General features: G+C 49.4%; 1 non-coding gene and 1 pseudogene across 2 annotated transcripts in view; both read right to left on the bottom strand.

Annotated features, from left to right (window-relative positions):
• Window positions 1-21,723, bottom strand: part of LOC143792897 (piwi-like protein 1) — a 107,111-nt pseudogene extending 85,388 nt beyond the window's left edge. The window contains exons 1-4 of the transcript XR_013219991.1: window positions 21,498-21,723; window positions 13,046-13,132; window positions 12,401-12,851; window positions 239-364 (exon numbers count right to left, since the gene is read on the bottom strand). The product of XR_013219991.1 is annotated as a piwi-like protein 1 (transcript). The remainder of the gene's footprint in view (window positions 1-238; window positions 365-12,400; window positions 12,852-13,045; window positions 13,133-21,497) is intronic.
• On the bottom strand, window positions 20,357-20,463 carry LOC143792899 (U6 spliceosomal RNA). Its single transcript, XR_013219992.1, has one exon. It is a non-coding gene; the product is annotated as a U6 spliceosomal RNA (small nuclear RNA).
• Window positions 21,724-24,443: the final 2,720 nt, after the last annotated feature.

The raw sequence follows: 24,443 nt of genomic DNA, 5'->3' as shown, positions 1-24,443 counted from the left end.
TCACCTCTATTGATTTCTCATTTCCAATTATTTGGCATAAAAAGACTCCAATCGCCCAGCGAGATTTGGGGACCAGAGACATGCATGTTTTAACCCTTCATGTGCAGCTTTTTGACTTGGTGATAACTAGATGACAAACCCAGGAGTTGTAGAGGTGGAAACATGTTTGTCATCCAGCTTTCCACAGAACAGCAAGAAACAACAAGATAAGTGGAAAAAGATTCGAGGACGCGATTACCTGCTTTCGATTTTTGGACGTGCTCGATAGTCTGCCGGGTGTTCACCCCGACGTCATGGAAGTCGCGCCTACGGCCGCCCCGTTCCCCGATAGACACTTCTGCAAGTCCGGCTGACACCTGCAGAACTAAGCGAAAGAAAAAGGTTTGTTAAACTATTAGCTACACAGGTCTCCCTTACACATACAGGGGGTCACAGGACAGAAAAGGGGCCCCCAATACTGCACAGTGGCGGCAGGAAGCATCCTGTGAGACTACACCAGGAGGCCTCTCATCCTAGCAATCAGTAGGGGCCCCACAGCCGGACCCCAGCATCCAGCAAGTTCTTACTTATCCTGTGAATAGGTGATCACTTCCCATATTTGGAATAACCTTTTATAGGATTGTCTGGGATTATAACCATACAATTATTATTTGTGGTTGAAATATTCAGCCTGTCCAGTTATGAAGCAGCACCGACTGTGAATCAATGTCTCCTGCTGATGTGCAAATGGAGCAACAGGCAAATAGGCAATTAGCAAGACAGCCCCTATAAAGGTGTGGTTCTGCAGGGCTGACCACAGACCATTTCTCTGTTCTCATCCTTTTTGGCAGCTTTGGACACTTTTGCATTTTGTCATTGCTCTCACCCTTTGAGGTACTGTACAGTAGCATGAGGCGGTGTCAACAACCCACAGAAGTGTCTCAGGTAGCGCAACTCATCCAGGATGGCACAGCAATGAGAGCTGTAGCAAGAAGGGTAGCTGGGTCTGAGCAGTGTCCAGAGCATGGAGCAGATACCAGGAGACAGGCCAGTACACCAGGAGATGTGGAGGGCATCAACCCACCAGCAGGACCGCTACCTCCTCCTTTGGGCAACGAGGAGCAAGGGGAACAGTGCTAGAGCCCTGCAAAATGACCTCCAGCAGGCCACTAACATCCATTTGTCTGCTCAAACTGTCATATACAGACTCCATGAGAGTGGTGGTATAGGGGCCCGGTGAATCCAGAAGTGGGTGTTGTGCTTACAGCCCAACACCATGCAGGGCTATTGACATTTGCCAGAGAACACCAAGATTAGCAGATGAGACATTGGTGCCCTGTGCTCTTCACGGACGAGAGCAGGTTCACATTGAGCACGTGACAGAGTCAAGAGGCACCGTGGAGAACGTTCTGCTGCCTGCAACATCCTCCAGGATGACTGTAACGGTGTAAGAAGGCATTTCTTTGGAGGGCCGCACAGCCCTCCATGTGCTCGCCAGAGATACCCTGACTGCTATTAGGTACCGGGAGGAGATCCTCAGACCCATTGTGAGACCATGTGGAGGTGTGCTGGGCCCTGGGTTCCTTCAGATGCAGAACAATGCCAGACCTCATGTGGCTGGAGTGTGTCAGCAGTTCCTGCAAGATGAAGGCATTGAAGCTATGGACTGGCCTGCCCATTCCCCTGACCAGAATCGAATCGAGCACATCTGGGACATCATGTCTTGTTCAGTCCACCAACACCATGTTACATCACAGACTGTCCAGGAGTTGACAGATGATTTAATCCAGGTCTGGGAGGAGATCCCTCAGGAGAACATCTGCCACATCATCAGCAGCATGCCCAGGCATTATAAGAAGGTCATACAGGCACGTGGAGGTCACACACACTACTGAGCATCACTTCATTGTCATGAGGCATTTCCACTGAAGTTGGATCAACCTGTAATTTGATTTTCCACTTTGATTTTGAGCTTCATTCTAAATCCAGACCTCCATGGGATATTAGTTGTGATTTACGATGGTAATTTTTAGGTTTTATTGTTTTCAATGCATTTCACCATGTAATGAAAAAGATTTGTAACTGGAATATTTCATTCAGTGATATCTGGGATATGGTGCTTTAGTGTCCCCTTATTTTTTTTGAGCATTGTACATACCATATATCTTTTTACAAATTATTTAAAGCCACAAAAATAATATATATATGCACATACTATACACATAATAATTATAAATATATTGTATCATATTTGTGGTTTGGGAAATTTTCAATAAAAAAAAGATTTTTTTTCCGAAAATGTTCAAACCACAAATATTTCTAAAAAACTTCATTTTTATAATACGATAAATAAAATAATGGTATTGCCCTATTCCTGAGATCTGTAGCTGGAGCTGTGCGAGGTCTTCCTTATTGTGGGGCGAACTTCTGTTTTTATTGGTACCATTTAGGGGTACGTACAACATCCGGATTCGTTTTTTTTCTTCCCCAAGTGGGAGATGACCAAAAGACGCTGATATATTGCAGAGACACCAGAAAAGCTTACACATATACATATGTATATCTATATTTTTGGGATGAGGACAATCTGCTCCCAGCACCACAGGGATTGCACCTGTATAAATGCAGCAATGAATTACAGCAGCATCTAAAAACTGTTCACACAGCAGTGATCAGAGCTGTCTCCGATCTCGGCTGTTAGAGGCTGGTGCCAGCTATGCAACACCGGTCCGCACACCTGCATCCCATATGAGGACTATCAGCACTTCCTAGGTCAGGATAGTGTTAAAGGGGGAACGGGAAATGTCACGATATGGTATGAAATATCATATAAGTTTAGTTCTGTTGCTAGCATGCTGTGGGTTAAAAAACCCCCTTCCCTTTCATTCAGCCAAGAGCTGCCTTGCCAATGTATGTGAGAGGGGAGTTTTATTGAAGAAAGGTATTTACGACTGGCATAGCTGCAAGGGAAATTGGTACTAGCAGGAACTGTTAGAGAAACTTCTAGAACCATGCGGTCCTTTGTTCTGTTATTGTGAGATATTAGACAAACTATTTGGGATAGTAGAATGATAAATACATATTCTTGATCTCCATCGAAGCATCTACCCATCACTCTAAACACAGTCGTCTAACTCCATCGGGGGAAGAAGTAGTGATTGCTCTGTACATAACAGGACATATTTGATCTCATTAGAAAGCCCACGGTAATCTGAGATGAATGCTGGGTATGATATGATTCTGACATGTCCTGTAGCGAAGATACCAGCATTAGATATCTTTAGGGGACATTTAGTTACACTGAAGAAAGAGGCGGGCGATCTCAACACAGCCCTTTCTGTGAGGTCACAGGCTGTAGGTTATAAAGTTGATGGCAGGCTTCCAGGGGGGGAGTTGTGAGTTTTTACCTGAAGCGACCAGACTGCGAGTGCCAATGCATTGGGATAGATGGAAAGCTCTCCTAGCCTGTTGCCTGCAAATGCAATGATCTGAGAATATGTGAGTGTTACCTTTTCTTCATTTAATCCTTTTATTTTTATAATTACCTTGTACATATTTGCAATTGTCTCATTTGTAACATCTTTGTAAAATATTTTGATAAACACTGCATAAACTTTATGGGTATATTATTTCATGCCAGTTATTTCTCCATGCTCTAAACCGTACCCTGTCTCTGAAGGGAATTACGCTACTGTTTGGGTTAGCTCCAGACCCGTTCAATTGGAGCTGGTGGCAGCGACCGTGTGCAGGCTTTTGGGGGTCACTGTAGCGACTGCGGCTTGATAATTATTGTTCCTGCCTGAGTGGGAGTAGTTATCGCGTTGCTGCAGTGCGCCCAATAGCCAGTACATAGCAGGCAGCCTTTCTGGCGAATAATCACCCTAGGTGCAGTACCTAATCTGACCTGACAAAAGGGGGGCGCCAGAGAGCTGCAAGGTTTAAGTGGAACTGTAAGCGGGATACACAAATCCCTGCAGTTCATGGTATATTGAAGAGCAGTGGGATACCTAAAATAAGCCCCTGCTGTAAACAAGAGGTCAATAGCCTCGTGTGTGTTTTTTTTTCATCACATTGTGGCAGTGGAGGGATAACTAGGATAAGCCCCCTGCACATGTGATAGCCGTCTGCTGGTCTAAAGTCACCCCAATCCGTGACATATTGTAGGCAGCGGCTAAGGGATCTTGACAGTCACGGTGTGAATCGTGACATATTGGTGGCAAGGCGGTGGGATATTAGAGCATTAGTGATTTGGTTTGAGCAATCATTCCTCTCACTAAAAACTTGCAGAAAGTTCTTGCGAGAACTCTGCGCAAATAAGTTTGGAGAAAGAACTCAGTGTTTATTAGTCTTGAGACAATTGTGTGTACTGGTAATTATCCCCTCCCTTTTTCTACGTTTTTCTATCCTATCTTTTATTTGGCAACCATGGTTGGGCTGGGAGAAGCCTTTTATGAGCAGCAGACCAGAGACACCCTTGTTGCCTTATGCAGGTCACAGCACATTGACTATGCAAGCAAAAACAAAAGCGAACTGGTCGCAGCCCTGATGCAATGGGAAGCCGCTCTAGACCACTAACAGAGCCCAGAAGCCGCAGATGCCAGCACAAGCGAACATGGTGCTGCAGCAGAGGTCCAACCACTGAATACGGGCCCTACTGGCAACCAAGGGGGCGCAGACCTCCTCCTGCAGCTGGCTCTGCAACAATGCTCCGCAGATGACCTGGACCGACATCTGCAGCTGATCCAGCAATACCAAGAGAGCTGAGCGAGAGGCCCAGGCCCAGCGAGCCGAGCGAGAGGCCCAGCGAGCCGAGCGAGAGGCCCAAGCGGAGAGGGAGTACCAGCTGCAGATGGCCCAACTACAAATGCAGGGGGGTCGTCCCAGTCCAGTCGTGAGCCCAGCAGCGCTCAGATACCGAAGCCCCGGCCTGACCACTTTCCTGTTATGGAAAAGGATGGGGACTTGGACACGTTTCTGCGGGCCTTTGAGAAAGCCTGCAGACAGTACCAGCTGCCTACACAAGAATGGGCACGGTACCTTACACCAGGGCTGAGAGGAAAAGCTCTGGAGGCGTTTGCTGCCCTCCCTCAAGAACAAGATGGTGACTATGAGGCCATCAAGCAGGCTCTGATAGCCAAGTACCAGCTTACACCCGAGGTGTACCGTAAAAAGTTTCGGACCCTCCAACGTGGCCCACACGACAGTTACAGTGATGTGGTGCATGGACTGGGGACCCACTTTGACCAGTGGACCCAAGGACTGGCAGTAACCACTTTTGCCCAGCTGCGAGACCTGATGATCAAAGACCAGTTCTTCCATCTTTGCCCAACTGAGGTGCGACAGTTCGTGATGGACCAAGAACCCAAAGACGTGACGAAAGCAGCGCAGATTGCCGATGCCTATGAGGCCAACCGTAGATCGGAAGTGCGGAAGCCAGTCACCTCCAGCTGGAGAGGGGGTAAGCCTGCATCCAACGCCAGTACCCCTGCCAGCCAACATACCAGAGGTCCTGTCCCCGTGGCCAACAGCACCAGACCTACCACCGAACTTCGCCAGTGTTACCACTGCCGGTAGACTGGACACCTCAGTCACCGATGTCCAGCCAAGCAGAAGAACCCCTCATCCCAGGCCCCAGGGCCTAATGCAGCAGTTCTTTTGGTGGGTGGTGTGGCTGGGAGGGTGTGTGACAACGTACAGCCCGTCACTGTGGGAGGTCGTGTTGCTACAGGCCTCAAGGACACCGGGGCTGAACAAACCCTCATCCGACCCGAACTGGCGGCCCCTGAAGAAATCATTCCGGGGAAAACCCTAACTGTCACTGGGATTGGGGGCATCAGCTGTCCCTTACCGATGGCCCGGGTTTTTATTGATTGGGGTGCTGGGAGCGGGGTGAAGGAAGTGGGGCTGTCTGATAATTTGCCCACTGATGTTTTGTTGGGGACTGATTTGGGGAGGTTGGTTGCATACTTCGTGGATGACCCTCCTCCCCAATCTACTAATGAGGGTAAAGTTAACCCTGGTGATGATGATGATGATGATGGGAAGTCGCATGTGTTACCTGACCATGCTTTATCTTGTAATATTGCATCTGATAACCATTTTTTCCCTAGGATTGATAGTGGAAATGTTGTACCTGTGCCAACTGTATCTGATAATGATGTTTCTATGAAAGTTGATGTGTCCATAGGTACAGGAGTGCTCAGCCCCGTCGCTCTGCGGAGTGAGACGGCTGAGGAACCCCTAGCAGGGGCAAGTGTCGGTGCTACGAGAAATGGGGAGATACATGGGAACCGTGAGGAAGGTGATGCCATGCAATTGACCAGTGCCACCGAGGAAGGTAACTGGCCCATAAGTAGCAATGCTCCTGAGGTAATGGGGGTGGACGGGGAGGTAGAACCCGTAGCAGCGTCGGCTGATGGGTCTGTAGAAACCCCCGGGGAGACAGCCTACGTAGCTGCTGTCACCCGCAGTCAGAGTGCCCGAAACGCAGATAACTGTCTGCCTTCCGGACCCTCCTCAGTCATCAGTGTGACTGAACCAGAGGTGGACCCAGAGCAGGTCCCAGAGGGCTCCCGTGGGGAAGGGACCCTGACGTCACTTCTGGCTTCCCCTAGCCAGGAGTTTCAGGCCGCTCTGCACGCAGATGCGAGCCTAGAGAGTTTGAGACAACTCGCCGGGACGTCATTCTCCGAAACTGATAAGGAGAAGGTGTTCTGGGAAGGAGGAAGGTTGTACCGGGAGACAGTACCCGGAGAATCACAAAAGGAGTGGTTGAGGGAAAGACAGCTGGTCGTCCCACAGCAATTCCGGGGTGAGTTGTTGCGGATTGCCCATGAGATCCCGCTAGCTGGACACTTGGGGATCAGCAAAACTAAGGCCCGGCTGTCTCAACACTTCTATTGGCCTAAGATGGGGACAGATGTGTCAAACTACTGCCGCTCCTGTGTCACCTGTCAAAGAGTGGGGAAGGCGGGGCCTGCTCTTAAGGCTCCCCTGATCCCTTTGCCAGTGATAGAGGAGCCTTTCCAGAGGATTGCGGTGGACATTGTGGGCCCGCTGGCCGTCTCCAGCAGCTCTGGAAAGCGATTTATTCTTACTGTGGTAGACTACGCTACCCGGTACCCAGAGGCAGTAGCTCTGTCATCAACTAGGGCAGATAAGGTGGCGGATGCCCTGTTGGCCATCTTTTCACGTGTAGGATTTCCCAGGGAAATGCTTACTGATCGAGGGACCCAATTTATGTCTCACCTAATGGAGGCTCTCTGTAAGAAAATGCAGGTGAAGCACCTGGTATCGAGTGCGTATCACCCACAGACCAATGGCTTGTGTGAACACTTCAATGGTACCCTCAAACAGATGCTACGCATGCTGGTTGAGACACAAGGGCGCGCCTGGAGCGGTACCTCCCACACCTGCTATTCGCTTACCGAGAGGTTCCGCAGGCCTCGACGGGGTTCTCCCCCTTCGAGCTCCTGTACGGCAGGCGAGTCCGGGGACCCCTTGGGTTGGTAAGAGAATCCTGGGAAGAGGAGCCGAACCCTTCTGAAGTGTCCATAGTGGAGTATGTCATGCGCTTCCGTGACAAGATGCAGACCTTGACGCAGTTGGTGCATGACAACATGACGCAGGCTCAGGCTGATCAGAAGCACTGGTACGACCAGAACGCCCGGGAGCGGACCTACCACGTGGGTCAAAAGGTGTGGGTGCTGGTTCCTGTACCAACGGATAAGCTTCAGGCAGCCTGGGAGGGCCCGTACGTCGTCCACCAACAGCTCAACCCGGTCACCTACGTGGTCACGCTTGACCACACTCGGGGTAGGCGAAAGGCCTTTCACGTCAACATGATGAAGGCTCATCACGAACGTGAACCTTTCGTCCTACCGGTCTGCAGCGCACCCGAAGACGGGGAGGAAGACACCCTCCTGGACATGCTGGCCCAAGCCAAGGCCCGTGGGTCCATTGAGGACGTGGAGGTAAGCGCCTCGCTAGATGAACCACAGCGGTTGCAGTTGCAAACCACACTGGAACCCTTCCGGGTCGTGTTCTCCAACCGGCCTGGAAGGACTGAGTTAGCGGTCCACGAGGTGGACACCGGGAATCACGCCCCACTACGGCGAACACCCTATCGAATCTCTGACCAGGTGCAGCAGATTATGCGCCAGGAGATCGATGAGATGTTACAGCTGGGGGTGATTCGACGGTCAAAGAGCGCGTGGGCCTCACCGGTAGTTCTCGTGCCAAAGAAGGACCGGACCACCCGGTTCTGCGTGGACTACAGGGGGCTCAACGCCATTACAGCCTCTGACGCGCACCCAATGCCGCGCATCGAGGAGCTGCTTGAGAAGTTAGCTGGCGCAAAATACCTGACAATAATGGATCTGAGTCGCGGATACTGGCAGATTCCCCTGAGCCCCGAGGCGCAGGAGAAGTCCGCCTTTATCACACCCTTTGGACTGTACGAGTCCACGGTCATGCCCTTCGGCATGAAGAATGCCCCTGCCACTTTCCAGCGGATGGTCAATCTCCTGCTTCAGGGACTGGAGAAGTATGCTGTGGCGTACTTAGATGACATTGCCATCTTCAGTCCCTCCTGGGATGAACACCTGCAGCATCTCGAGGAGGTGCTCGGGCGAATTCACCGAGCAGGACTGACTATCAAGCCGGGAAAGTGCCAGATGGGCATGAGGGAGGTTCACTACCTGGGGCACCGGGTAGGCGGAAACACCCTAAAACCAGAGCCTGACAAAGTGGGCGTGATCGTGAACTGGCCCACTCCCAGGACCAAGAAACATGTGATGTCCTTCCTGGGCACTGCAGGGTACTATAGGCGCTTCGTGCAGCACTATAGTAGCCTGGCAAAACCTTTGACGGACCTCACCAGGAAGAAGCTACCCCACATCGTCAACTGGACAGATGGCTGTGAGGGGGCCTTCCAGGCGTTGAAAACAGCACTGTGCAACGCCCCTGTGTTGAAAGCAGTCGACAGCAGTCGACCGTTCTTGGTACAGACCGACGCCAGCGAGTTTGGCCTTGGTGCTGTGCTCAGCCAGGTTGACTCGGAGGACCAAGAGCACCCCGTGTTGTACCTGAGCCGGAAACTTTTGCCGAGGGAAGTGGCCTACTCCACCATCGAGAAGGAGTGCCTGGCCATAGTCTGGGCCCTGCAGCGCTTGCAGCCCTACTTGTACGGTCGCACCTTCACGGTGGTGACCGACCACAACCCTCTGCGCTGGCTAAGCACCATGTGTGGAACCAACGGCAGGTTGCTACGCTGGAGCCTTGCCCTTCAGCAATTTGACTTCACCATTGAACACAAAGCGGGCAGGGAGCATGGGAATGCAGATGGACTGTCCCGCCAGGGTGAACCCACGGAGGTGCGCATGGAGGTATACCGAGAGGTTCTGCCGCCGTAGCGCACGCAAAAAGGGGGAGGTGTCACGATATGGTATGAAATATCATATAAGTTTAGTTCTGTTGCTAGCATGCTGTGGGTTAAAAAACCCCCTTCCCTTTCATTCAGCCAAGAGCTGCCTTGCCAATGTATGTGAGAGGGGAGTTTTATTGAAGAAAGGTATTTACGACTGGCATAGCTGCAAGGGAAATTGGTACTAGCAGGAACTGTTAGAGAAACTTCTAGAACCATGCGGTCCTTTGTTCTGTTATTGTGAGATATTAGACAAACTATTTGGGATAGTAGAATGATAAATACATATTCTTGATCTCCATCGAAACATCTACCCATCACTCTAAACACAGTCGTCTAACTCCATCGGGGGAAGAAGTAGTGATTGCTCTGTACATAACAGGACATATTTGATCTCATTAGAAAGCCCACGGTAATCTGAGATGAATGCTGGGTATGATATGATTCTGACATGTCCTGTAGCGAAGATACCAGCATTAGATATCTTTAGGGGACATTTAGTTACACTGAAGAAAGAGGCGGGCGATCTCAACACAGCCCTTTCTGTGAGGTCACAGGCTGTAGGTTATAAAGTTGATGGCAGGCTTCCAGGGGGGGAGTTGTGAGTTTTTACCTGAAGCGACCAGACTGCGAGTGCCAATGCACTGGGATAGATGGAAAGCTCTCCTAGCCTGTTGCCTGCAAATGCAATGATCTGAGAATATGTGAGTGTTACCTTTTCTTCATTTAATCCTTTTATTTTTATAATTACCTTGTACATATTTGCAATTGTCTCATTTGTAACATCTTTGTAAAATATTTTGATAAACACTGCATAAACTTTATGGGTATATTATTTCATGCCAGTTATTTCTCCATGCTCTAAACCGTACCCTGTCTCTGAAGGGAATTACGCTACTGTTTGGGTTAGCTCCAGACCCGTTCAATCGGAGCTGGTGGCAGCGACCGTGTGCAGGCTTTTGGGGGTCACTGTAGCGACTGCGGCTTGATAATTATTGTTCCTGCCTGAGTGGGAGTAGTTATCGCGTTGCTGCAGTGCGCCCAATAGCCAGTACATAGCAGGCAGCCTTTCTGGCGAATAATCACCCTAGGTGCAGTACCTAATCTGACCTGACAAAAGGGGGGCGCCAGAGAGCTGCAAGGTTTAAGTGGAACTGTAAGCGGGATACACAAATCCCTGCAGTTCATGGTATATTGAAGAGCAGTGGGATACCTAAAATAAGCCCCTGCTGTAAACAAGAGGTCAATAGCCTTGTGTGTGTTTTTTTTTCATCACATTGTGGCAGTGGAGGGATAACTAGGATAAGCCCCCCTGCACATGTGATAGCCGTCTGCTGGTCTAAAGTCACCCCAATCCGTGACATATTGTAGGCAGCGGCTAAGGGATCTTGACAGTCACGGTGTGAATCGTGACAGGAAAAAAAAAAGATATAAAAATAAACAAAGAAAAGCCCGCACAACTCAGTGGTGATATTCCCCGTCATCCTGCAGCTAAATCTCAGCCACCATCCATGTGATGACTGCAGACAATCACTGGCCTCAGTAGTGAAGCTTACATGTACACCACGTAACTGCTGTGGCCAGTGATTGGCTGCATCGGTCCCGTAAATGATGCACATCATCTATTCCACTTATGTTTTGCGGGATTTTGAGGTTTTGTAATATTTTGCCCTTGCACATTCCTAAAATCACGGTGTCATGAATATGTACGCCTACACAGCTCTGCTACATCTCTTTGGCTTTGTACTAGCAGGCTCCAGCCCTGATCCCCCCTTCACAGCTGCGTATGTAAGTCCACTTCTCCCTCTCCCCTGCTGTTCAGCTGTAATGTGTGAAACCAGTGTGCTAGCAGTCTCGCTGGTTACTTTTATGGCGCTGAACTGGTTGAAAGCAGCCTACAGCCTCATGGCCATCTCTTTATCTAGTACAGTGTTCATTTTAAGACCAAATATAATGGCATTGATTAAGTGGGGTAGGGGGAATCTTACATTTTTGGAATGTGCATCAGTAGAGCTACCCTCCCATGAGTTTTCAAAGCTCAGTGCCTAGCAGAACCTGAGAAATGCATTACTGCTTACTCAAGTCACATAGCCAAGTCATGTTTGGACTTAAATGAACGGCAATCTCATGCTTGGGAGAATGACTGTTTTGGCGCCCTTCTACGAGGTTCCCACCCTGAGTTATGGCCGATGTAACGTTTTTCATAACTTCCAGAAGGGAGTGCATGTCATAGCTTCGCCCAATCAGTGTGGTCATGAAGCACAGGGCATAACATTGACCAGCTGAGTTGAGAGGTGGTCTTTTGCCTAGGAAGCCTGCTACAGGAGGCTCAGCAACCAGCCTGATGCATTGGGATGTCACTTCCTTCGCCCCATGGCAGCCATGATATGCGTGAACTGTAAGTGCTTTTCATCCTTAATCCTTTTTATTTTGTAATCGTTCTGTACATACTATAATTGCCTCATCTTGTAATATCGTTTTTATACTCTTTGTAAACACTGCCTAATCTTTCTTGGAGTAAAAGATATAATATTTACTTGTGTTGTTCTCCTTGCTCTAAACGTACCCCTAGTCCTCCAACCTAAGCCATTGCTACTGATCAGGTCAGAAGCCAACCCACTATTAATCATAGTAATAGGAGCTGGTGGCAGCGAAGCGTTTTGAGCTTGTTGAGCAAAGCGGGCAGTGACGGAAAGGGTCTTATAAGTTGATTTCCTGCCTGTGACTGGGAATAGGTATAACGCCCTCACTGCAGCGTGCCCGATAGTCAGTACACGAGCAGGCAGCCTTTCTGGTGACTAATTATCCTAGGTGTAGTTCCCTGACTAACCTGAGGGTAAGGGGGGGGCAAAGAGCTGCAAGTTCCAAACCGGAACTGGGATATAAATAAATCCCTGATGAAGAACTGGGGGCAACCAAACACCTCCGATTCATGACACACGGACAAGCCTCTCAGTCAGATTTCGCACTTAACCCTGGAACATTAAGGACACTTACCCTCGGGCGCTGGTCTCTCTGCTGCCGCTGCCGGCGGGCCTCTCTGGCGCCCTCTTCCGACCAACAAAGGCTCAGGTGCTGGCTGCTGAGGTCTGACTGCTGCTGGCCGGGGGTCTTGGGGCTGCTGTGGTCCGAGTGCCGGCCAGGATTGAGGCTGCTGTGCTCTCACTGCTGGCCGGGGGCCTTGGGGCTGCGGTGGTCTGACTGCTGCCCAGGCGCCTTGGGGCTGCGGTGGTCTGACTGCTGCCCAGGCGCCTTGGGGCTGCGGTGGTCTGACTGCTGCCCAGGCGCCTTGGGGCTGCGGTGGTCTGACTGCTGGCTGGGGTCCTTGGGGCTGCGGTGGTCTGACTGCTGGCTGGGGTCCTTGGGGCTGCGGTGGTCTGACTGCTGGCTGGGGTCCTTGGGGCTGCGGTGGTCTGACTGTTGGCTGGGGTCCTTGGGTCTGCTGTACCTGTAAATTCGAGAGTTATTCAATAATATAGTAAGGAAAAAAAAAATTGGACCCAGATTCCCATAATTCTGCTGCCTCTGCAGGATTAGAGAACAATGCAATGCATTGTGGGAAAAAAAGAAACCGCTTGAAGCGCCTCCATTATGAAAAAGCAGCAGGAATTACTAAAAGGGTTAATGAGTGGGGTACAAAACCTGTCCAGGTGGTCTTTGTGGGGCCTGCTCCTGCCCACGAGCTCGGCCGCGGGCCCGGGATCTGGCTCGTCCGCTCATCTTTTACTTCTGCAAAGGAAGCAGATTTCAATATATAAATGGAAAAAAAAAAAAAAATCTATCTATCTATCTATATATATATATATATATATATATATACATATACACACACACATATATTTTTCACCCTGAAAAACTGTGCATCTGTGACTGTGAAAAAAAGGTGCATCATCCTACTCATTACAAGACTGAGTGCCGGCTCACTGAGGGATTACAGGATAGCTGCCTATTGAAGGCTATGCGGAGATCAGCGAGAGGCCCGTCTTCTAGTAAGTGTTTAGTCTCACCCTAGTTGGACTCACAGCTATATTGCTCAGTATTGCTCTATAATTTACTCCATGCTGCTGCTTTCTAGTGTTTAATCTCACCTAATAGCTGGATTTCCAGGTATATGGCTCTGTACAATGACCTCCATCTTGCTGTCTAGTAACTGCTTCAACTCACCACAGAGCTGGATTTCCAGCTACACAGCTCTATTACATCTTTTAGGCTGAAGATCCTGTCTTGTAATTGTTTAATCTTACCCCAAATCTGGATTCACAGATACGAGGGGCGTTCATTAAAGATTTTCCCTGACCCACTTCTATTTATCACAGGACGATGACACTGCACATGTGTAATGATACAAGTCTCTGTAGATTTTGTGCCAATTTGCCACTCAGACCTGATAACGGTGTTGATGTTACAGGTGCTGGAGTGGTGTGAAGTTTGATAATGGACCCAGTGGATTCCGAGCCGTCATCAAGTTCCTTTATTGAAAGGCCGCACACCAAAGAGACGTTCGATGAGATGAAAGGTGATGATTCCCATCATATTACCTAGTCAAGAACTGCAATAAACACATGAAAACAGGATTGTTGAAAGGAAATTCAAAACTCGTGTAACATATTATCCCTTTTAAAAAGATTTTTAAATTTTTATTAATGATATATTAAAAATACCACTTCCCAGTGAAAACGAAAAAAAAAAAATTGATAATATACAGATCTACTGGGTGCACCTGCCCTCAACCAATGACACTACGCTCCCCTACTATCCCTACCTAACAGTGGAGGTTGGCACCCCGATAGATAATTTGGCGCCCCCACTCCGCGACGGCTGGTAACCTACTGGCCCTATTAAGGACCTAGCCGGCTAAAGGAGGGAAAACATGGAGCAATTGGCAGAAATGAAGAAAGCGTAGGAGAGCTAAACTGAGGTGCACACCAGTATTATAAACTTTCCTTATCAAAGCCCAGAATTTGGGACAATGACACTACCATGGACATATACTTAAAACATGTAAGACATTACACACATGAATAAATATTGTTTTTATCTTTAGATAAATATGTCAGTTCTATTGCACAGCCTAAACAAATAAACAGCTATGTGCATAGAGGGTAGAAAATCAGCAGGAAAGACATAAATGCCAAATGACCTGGTTCGGTCCAAATTTAAGCCTGTGCATAACAGCACTCCCCTGTCAGCATTGGGTTAAATCAGATCATGTCTCAACACTGTGGTACACCTGAGACCATTTTCCATTACCCGTATATACAAAAATAGCCAGGGGTAAGTATCTATGTTTACACACAATGCAGTGGACCAATAAATGATTTTAGAGGCAGCCAGTAACAAGGGGTATTGTCCCCCACACAAAAACACTTAGCTGTCCACGATACGCCCCAATGGGTGTAAACATAGATACTTACCCCTGGCTATTTTTGTATATACGGGTAATGGAAAATGGTCTCAGGTGTACCACAGTGTTGAGACATGATCTGATTTAACCCAATGCTGACAGGGGAGTGCTGTTATGCACAGGCTTAAATTTGGACCGAACCAGGTCATTTGGCATTTATGTCTTTCCTGCTGATTTTCTACCCTCTATGCACATAGCTGTTTATTTGTTTAGGCTGTGCAATAGAACTGACATATTTATCTAAAGATAAAAACAATATTTATTCATGTGTGTAATGTCTTACATGTTTTAAGTATATGTCCATGGTAGTGTCATTGTCCCAAATTCTGGGCTTTGATAAAGAAAGTTTATAATACTGGTGTGCACCTCAGTTTAGCTCTCCTACGCTTTCTTCATTTCTGCCAATTGCTCCATGTTTTCCCTCCTTTAGCCGGCTAGGTCCTTAATAGGGCCAGTAGGTTATCAGCCGTCGCGGAGTGGGGGCGCCAAATTATCTATCAGGGTGCCAACCTCCACTGTTAGGTAGGGATAGTAGGGGAGCGTAGTGTCATTGGTTGAGGGCAGGTGCACCCAGTAGATCTGTATATTATCAATTTTTTTTTTTTTCGTTTTCACTGGGAAGTGGTATTTTTAATATATCATTAATAAAAATTTAAAAATCTTTTTAAAAGGGATAATATGTTACACGTAGTCAAGAACTGGCATCGTCAATTCAGATGTGGTCGGGCTTCGGTGCAAACAGCTCCAATTCCAGGGCGACCCCACTTTGCTATTGATGAACACATCATCCAGCAAGTGGAGGGCGCCCTTTTGGAAAATCGCCGCATAACCATTCGCCACCTAGCCCAAAATGTCAAGATTAGTGTGGTGTCCATGGAAAAAATCATCCAAGACCATCTTCACATACATAAGGTATCTGCTCGCTGGGTTCCCCGGCTGTTCACACCTTTCCAGAAGCAGGAACGAGTCTAACGCTCTCAGGCTTTATTGACAATGTGCCGTGGAGGCCAGGAGGATTTTATCAACAGATTGATTACACAGGATGAAAGCTGGATCCATCACTAGGATCCTGAGACTAAAGTCCAGTAGATGTAATGGAAGCATCATGACTCACCTCCAAAGAAGGCACGTGCCCAACCCTTGGCAGGCAAGGTCATGCTCACAGTATTTGGGACCAGCACAGAGTAGTATTGATGGATTCTCTAGCAAAGGGTACCATGATCACTGGGGAATACTGTGCTTCACTGCTGCGGAAATTGCAGGAGGCCATCAAAACCAAGAGCCGTGGAATGCTCACCGAAGATGTCAGCTTTTTGCAAGACAATGCACCAGTTCACAACACGCGATCCTGTGGCCTAAAATTCTACGACATCCCTTTATTCACCAGACTTCCACCTCTTTCCAACAATTAAGTTATCCAGATAATGAGACTCTGATTTCCGAAGTCACAACGTGTCTTTTGGAGCAACCTGTTGACTTTTACAAGCGAGGTGTGCACAGTTGCTTAACCCCTTAACGACCGTCTATACGCCTTTTGAACAGCGCTGAGAAATAAGGTTATAGCGCTTCCCAGTTTTGGAAAATCTCTAGGGTCTCTGCTACCGGGGGTAGCTGATACTCCGGAGAACATGATTAGGGTCGGTTTATTCTCCGATTAATGGCAAAAAAAAAAAGGCAGATTTTCCATTTATTTCTCTCTCCTCTATGATCTAACACATCAGAGGAGAGAGAAATGGGATCCGCCCCTGGTACCTCGGGCTCCGGCACCCGCCCCTCATCATCTTCTTCCAGGAAAAAAGATTTCTCCTATTGTTTCATTTTGATCACTGTGATAGACCCCATCACATGATCAAAACAGGGATTTTTGTGTACTCACCGTAAAATCCTTTTTTCCGAGCCACTCATTGGGCGACACAGGACCGTGGGTGTTATGCTGCTACCACTAGGAGGCTGACACTAAGTGAATACAAAAAAAGCTAGCTCCTCCTCTACAATATACACCACCCACTGGCTCCAGCCCAAACCAGTTTAGTGACCAAGCAGTAGGATTATTATCATCAAGAATAGGTACATCATGTTAAATCAGAAAAACAATAGCAGCCTTCAGTCCAACACCGTGGGTGCTGTGTCCCCCAATGAGTGGCTCGGAGAAAAGGTTTTTTACGAGGAGTACATAAAAATCCCCGTTTCTCCTTCGCCACATTGGAGGACACAGGGCCGTCGGAAGTTCCAAAGCAGTCCCTGGGTGGGAAATAACAGAGTAAACTCCCAGCATCTATGGACATCATAATGCTTTGAGAAAGTGTGCAGGCTAGACCAGGTCGCCACTTTACAAACCTGCTCCGCAGACTCTTGATGCCGAATGGCCCATGAAGCACCTACCGACCGAGTGGAGTGTGCCTTGATCCCCGCATTAAGCTTCTCGAATAGCCGACCGAATCCATGTGGCTATTCCTGACTTAGAAGCGGTCGATCCCTTCCGGTGCCCCTTCGAGAGCACGAACAGGGCGTCCGTCTGGCAAAAAGGCACCGTCTTAGACACGTACCTTCTGAGAGCCCTCACAAGATCCGAAGAGTGGAAAGCTTTCTCCACACGATGCACCGGTGCTGGGCAAAACGAGGGTAGGACAATATCCTTGATAAGGTGAAACAGCTACACCACTTTTGGAAGGAAGGGCAGGGACAACCTGAGGACTACCTTGTGTCTGAAGTCAGAAAAGGCGCTTGGCAGGAGAGAGCAACTAGCTCCGAGATCCTTCTGATTGATGTTACCGTGACTAGGAAGGCGACCTTCCATGAGAGGTAGGAGAGACAACCTGTAACGGTTCGAAGGGAGATTCCTATAGGACACCTAGGACCAAGTTAAGGTCCCAGGCGTCTAAGGGCGCTATGTAGAGGTACCACACAAGAGACTCCCAGAAAGAAAGTTCTCACCTGCGGTTTGGAAGAGACTTTATTCTGAAACAATAAGGACAAGGCAGACCCACCCTTTGAGGGAGCTCGGCGCTAGGCCCGAGTACAGACCGGACTGAAGGAATTCAAAAAAGGCTTTCCAGGTCCGATGATAGATGCGTACTAACACCAGCTTCTGATGCGTACTGACACCGGCTTCAGAGCATTAATCATGGTGGAAACTACCTCATGGGAGAAACCAGCTACGGTTAGGACCCAGGAGTCAACGGCCAAGCCCACAAACTCAGGGCCCTGAGTTCTGGTGTCAAACGGGCCCTGGAAAGGCAGGTCTGGTCGATCTGGTGATTGCAAAGGGATGTCTGACAAGCTGCACTAATTCTGCGTACCACGCTCGGCGTGGCCAGTCAGGAGCAACTGGGATCACCGGTACTCCCTCTGCTTTGATCTTCCTGAAGGCCTTCGGAATCAAAAGCAATGGGGGAAAACATGTAGGGAAGACTAAACTGACTCCACGGAAGGACGAGCGCGTCCACCCGATGGCTCTCAGGTCCCGTAATCGAGCTACAAACTCAAGCATCTTGGCATTCAGATCCACGTCTGGTGTCCTCTAGTGAAGATAGGTCTGCTGGAAAATTTCCGGATTAAGAGACCACTCTCCCGAGGGCAGGCCTTGACAGCTGAGGAAGTCCGCAGCCCAGTTTTCCATGCTCAGGAGTTAACAGCCGAGATAACGGAGTGGTTTCTATTGGCCTAGTGAAGGATGTGTTCCACCTCGCGCTTTGCTGCAGATGACCCCTCTGTAAGCCATGGCCATGGCATTGTCTGATTGAATTCGGATGGGACAGCCTGTCAGGAGACGATGGAACCGCCGCAGGAACAGCCAGATCGCTCGGATCTCCAGCACATACAGTAGATGGGAAGAGAACACTCCTCTGAGGAGACCATTTACCCTGGGCAGTATGTTGACGAGGGAGAAGAGGCTCCTGTCACATGCGTCCAAAGCGCATGTTGTCCCTCATGCCAAGGCGGATGGAACGAACAGATGGTTGACAAAGTGCTCAGGCCACTTGCTGAAGGGCTAGCAAGACGACCAGGCCCTGAGAATGTAGACTGGACATGACTGCCGCCATGACCTTTGAGCATACCCTGGGGGCGGTAGCAAGGCCGAAGGGCAAGGCTAAACTGAAAATGTTCTTCGCGGATGGCGAAGTGCAGGAACCCTTGGAGAGAGGGAGACTCCATCCTCAAATGCCGTACTCTGACAGAATTGTTCAGAAGCTTTAGGTCCAGGATGGCCCTGGCTGTACCATCCTCTTTTGGGACCACAAATAGATTCGACTAGAAACCCTTGAACTTCTCATTTCCTGGAACCGGGGTAATGACCCAGTCTTGCGGAGTGACTCAAAATGGGAAATGCTGGTCGTGAATGGCGAAGCGCAGGAATCTCTAGTGGCGGATGAAAGATCGGGATATGTAGGTAAGCATCTTGGATGTCGATGGATGCCAAAAAAACATTCCCTCTTCCATAGAAGCGAAGACTGAATGCAGAGATTCCATGCGAAAATGACAAACCTTGACAAACTTGTTTAGAAGTTTGAGGTCTTGTAAAATACGGACAGCCAGGCCTGACTGAATAGAAGTAGGCGGCCGCCCACCCTGCCGGTGTCGACCAGACGATGCCAGGAGTCAGCGGCGGAAAATCTCTGAGACCTAGATCCCTTAGATCTCAACTGTTTAGGGCAAGACCAGTGTCGACTAGGTCTGTAGGAGACTTGAGAACCTATGTCCCTGTGTGGGGGAGTGCCCTGACCCGGGGAAGGTAGCGACGGTGGACCAGCCCGGGTTGGAGCAAAGGGATCGGAAACGAAATTGTTGATGTCTCCGAAAAAGACACCTAAGCCTCTGCTGGGGAAGAAATTTACTCTTTCCTCCCGTGGCATCAGAAATAAGCTGATCCATGTTCTTACCAAATAGGCGACCACTCTGGAAAGGCAGAGATATCAAGGACTTTTTTTTTTTATGCAGAGTCCACTTTCCACTCTCTGAGCATAATGCTCTGCTGATCGTGACTGCGTTCGCTGCCAATAGAGCAGAACAGCCAGCTGCAACCAAAATGCGTGTACCAGGTAATGTCCAGGCCACAAAATTTGACTGCTTCAGAGGAGATAATTACCGCTCTGAATGGATTTGGCCAGGGTATCTGCCCAGAAGACTATCGCCTTAGAAACCCATTCTGCAGCGACTGAAGGGCAGAGGGCCGAGCCTGAGGCCTCAAAAAACAGAGCGAGCCTGGTGTTCCATCTGATGGTCTGTGGGATTTTTAAAGGATGACCCATCCGTTACGGATAAAAGGGTCTTGGATGCCAGGCGAGAAACTGGAGGGTCTACAACAGGGGATTCAGCTCAATCCTTCCCCGGCACAGCCGAAAAAGGATATTTCGCTTCGAGAGACTTTTGTCCTGTGAAGCGTTTGTCCGGTCGCTCCCTGTAACGATTGCGTATGGCCGTAAACTCAGGGTGGACTGCAAAAGTCTTATGGGGGTGTTTAGTCCTCTTAAAGGATGCAGCTTGATCCGGAACGGAATCAGATTTCTCTTCAATGTGTCAGATTGACCTCCTCCATCAGCGAATCCACCATTTTTATGGAACGCTTCACGAATTTGCGTGTCAACCTTGCGCAGGGGCCATGATAATCTTCTCTGTATCGTTCCAATTTTAGTATATGTGCTGCCTATGCGAGCACCTGGAAGTCTTGTGAATCCAAGTCCAAGGGGCCGCCCGATTCGTACTCAGAATCGCGGTAGTTACTGACCCCTGGGGAGGGAGAGCGAGAAGCGTAACTCGCCAACAAGAATGCACGTGAACGCTCTGGGGACGTGCTGCTGATCCTTTTCCTAGACACCGGTAGGTTTCTAGAGGGCTGACACCTACTGATCGACTGCTCCCATAGGGAGAGGATCCATTTATGTCAGACCTGCGCATACTCCGACCCCTGGAGGGATCGTGGAGGGACTCAATCACTTTGGCCAGAGAAGCCATGGATTGTGACAGTGTCGTAGCCCACTCAGGGGGGCTCGGTACACTGGGCTTGGTGGTGGCGGAGGCTCCTGAGGTAATTTGGGGGGTCACAGGCCTTGCAGAAGTCTGAGCCTAAGGAAACACAGACTGGCAAGGAGGTACATGAAGTGAAGGGCTGCAATAGCCTAGTGAGCCTGTATAGATGCTTTAGGTCGGGACATTGTACCCTTCTGTGTGTCCCCTGTAGGACACTTCTGCAGTGAGAGGGTTACAGCAGGAGGAGGAGGGTGGTCCAGAGAAGCCCCCTCACCCAGACCCTGTGTCCCCACTGTAGCTGTGAGCCTCCCCAGACAGTGCCGACGCCTGCGGGAGCTGCTCCCGACAAATTACCTCAGAGACCAGACAAATTACCTCAGAGACCAGACAAATTACCTCAGAGACCAGACAAATTACCTCAGAGACCAACTGCCAGTGTGTGCCCAGAGGGGCCGCGGGAGAAGGGAAGATGGCCGCCGAGATTACAAGAGGCGCTTCTCGTCCTGTACGAGAAGCGCCAGAAAGGTGGGCGGTGCCGCTGGGACACGTCACAGCGGGGGCGGAGTTACAGAATGCGGCCTAGCAGAGAACCGAAGCTGGGGACTAAATTTATCGGCGCCGGTACCAGAAGGGCCAGGCAGCGCCACCACCATCAGGAAAAGCCCCCTCTATCCAGCGCCGCCCCAGACCGCCTGCCCAGAGCCCTCCAGCCCCGGAACTTACCCGGAGAAGCTGCCGGGGGGCAGGTGCCAGCGATATGCGGCGGGTACGTGTCCTCCTGATGCCGCTGCTGCTCTTGGACGTGCACGGATAAAGGGATCAGCCTCGGTCCACCACCCCTTTAACCCCTTCCCGACCTGTGACACAGCGTAGGCGTCATGAAAGTCAATCCGCCCTGTGACGCCTGTGCTGTGTCACAGAATGATCGCGTCCCTGCAGGCCGGGGAAAGGGTTAACGACAGGGGGAGGGGGAGGGGTGCTACAGGCCCCCCCCCCCCTTCGTGGCTACGATCGCTCTGATTGGCTGTTGAAAGTGCAACAGCCAATCAGCAATCTGTAATATTTCACCTATGAAAATTGGTGAAATATTACAATCCAGCCATGGCCGATACTGCAATAGCTGGAGACCCCGATCTGCCCCCCACCGACTGACGGCGGCGATCTGCAGCCGCCGTCAGTGTTCCCTACCCCTCCGTCCTGTCCTCAGCACTTAGGGTTGCACTTAGGGCTAGGGTTGCACTTAGGGCTAGGGTTACAATTAGGGTTAGAATTAGGGCTAGGGTTGGAATTAGGGCTAGGGTTGCACTTAGGGCTAGAATTAGGGCTAGGGTTGGAATTAGGGCTAGAATTAGGGCTAGGGTTGGAATTAGGGTTAGGTTTGCACTTAGGGCTAGGGTTGCACTTAGGGTTAGGGTTGCACTTAGGGCTAGGGTTACAATTAGGGTTAGAATTAGGGCTAGGGTTGGAATTAGGGCTAGGGTTGCACTTAGGGCTAGAATTAGGGCTAGGGTTGGAATTAGGGTTAGGTTTGCACTTAGGGCTAGGGTTGCACTTAGGGTTAGGGTTGCACTTAGGGCTAGGGTTACAATTAGGGTTAGAATTAGGGCTAGGGTTGGAATTAGGGTTAGAATTAGGCTATGTGCACACGGTGCGGATTTGGCTGCGGATTCGTATCAGTTTTCCATCAGGTTTACAGTACCACGTAAACCTATGGAAAACCAAATCCGCTGTGCCCATGGTGCGGAAAATACAGCGCAGAAACACTGCGTTGTATTTTCCACAGCATGTCAATTCTTTGTGCGGATTCCGCAGCGTTTTACACCTGCTCCATAATAGGAATCCGCAGGTGAAATCCGCACAAAAAACACTGGAAATCCGCGGTAAATCCGCAGGTAAAACGCAGTGCCTTTTACCTGCCGATTTTTCAAAAACGGTGCGAAAAATCCGCACACAAATCCGCAACGTGGGCACATAGCCTTAGGGTTGGAGTAAGGGTTAAGACTAGGGTTAGGGGTGTGTTGGGGTTAGGGTTGTGGTTAGGGGCGTGTTGGGGTTAGTGTTTGAGTTAGAATTGAGGGGTTTCCACTGTATAGGCACATCAGGGGGTCTCCAAATGCGACATGGCGCCACCATTAATTCCAGCCAATCTTGCATTGAAAAAGTCAAATGGTGCTCTCTCCCTTCCGAGCCCCGACATGTGCCCAAACAGTGGTTCCCCCCACATATAGGGTATCAGCGTACTCAGGAGAAACTGGACAACAACTCTTGGGGTCAAATTTCTCCTGTTACCCTTGGGAAAATAAAAAAATGCTGGCTAAATAATCATTTTTGAGAAAATAAAAATTATTTTTTATTTTCCTGGCTCTGCGTTATAAACTTCTGTGAAGCACTTGGGGGTTTAAAGTGCTCACTATGCATCTAGATTAGTTCCTTGGGAGGTCTAGTTTCCAAAATGGGGTCACTTGTGCGGGAGCTCCAATGTTTAGGCACACAGGGGCTCTCCAAACGCGACATGGTGTCCGCTAACGATTGGAGCTAATTTTACATTCAAAAAGTCAAATGGTGCTCCTTCCCTTCCGAGCCCTGCCGTGCGCCCAAACAGTGGTTTACCCCCACATGTGAGGTATCAGCGTACTCAGGAGAAATTGTACAATAACTGTCGTGGTCCAGTTTCTCCTTTTACCCTTGGGAAAATAAAAAAAATTGTTGCTAAAAGATCATTTTTGTGACTAAAAAGTTAAATGTTCATTTTTTCCTTCCATGTTGCTTCTGCTGCTGTGAGACACCTGAAGGGTTAATAAACGTCTTGAATGTGGTTTTAAGCATCTTGAGGGGTGCAGTTTTTAGAATGGTGTCACTTTACCACTCTGGCGGTGAAAATTGCGCGGTAGCCCACGCCAATTTTTTTCCGCCATTTAACCCTTTATTTTACAAGCTACAGCACCCAAATTTTGCACATACACACTAGTAACATTAGTAGTGTGGAATATGCAAAAAAAAGACATGAGATGGTTTACTGTATGTAATCATGTCTCATATCCTGTCGGGTTTGGGAAGGAGAAATGAAAAGCTGGCAATTGAATTACGGGCTTTCCTCTAAGGGTGCGTGTCCACGATCAGGATGGCCGGCGGTATCGTCGGAGCAGCAAACCCGCTCGGCGCTAAGCCCCACCCCCTTCTGGGACGCGATGATGCCGGATGTGTTCATTGCACACATCCGGGATCATCGCACCCCTCGCATAGCGCCCTGTGTTATTCCTTGCGGTGGCGCAGCGTCGCCGCAAGGAACACGGACATGCTGCGATCTTAAAAGACGCGCAGCATGTCTGGAGTCGCAGGGCCGCCGTGTGCGTGTTTTCACGCATAGTGGACACGGGATTTTAAAAAATCCCCTCCACTATACTGGAACATCTGGACGCTGCGTGTTTGACGCTGCGGCCCCACGCAGCATCAAACACGCAGCGTTTCCTGAACGTGGACACGCACCCTAACACCGCTGCGTATTTCTCACAGGTCACACTGCTGGTCCGTGTGGAATCCGTATTTTTCTCGCCCCCATAGACTTTCATTGGCGCAATACGGTGACAAACGCAGCATGCTGGGATTTTTTATGCCTGTAACATACCGTATATTACGGATGCGTAATATACGGCAGATAGGAGCTGGGCC

This window comes from Ranitomeya variabilis, unplaced genomic scaffold, assembly GCF_051348905.1.
Source record: "Ranitomeya variabilis isolate aRanVar5 unplaced genomic scaffold, aRanVar5.hap1 Scaffold_97, whole genome shotgun sequence".
In the NCBI taxonomy this organism is placed as follows: Eukaryota; Metazoa; Chordata; class Amphibia; order Anura; family Dendrobatidae; genus Ranitomeya; species Ranitomeya variabilis.
Note: the sequence above shows the minus strand (reverse complement) of the source record. Positions and strands in the feature narration are given on the sequence as shown.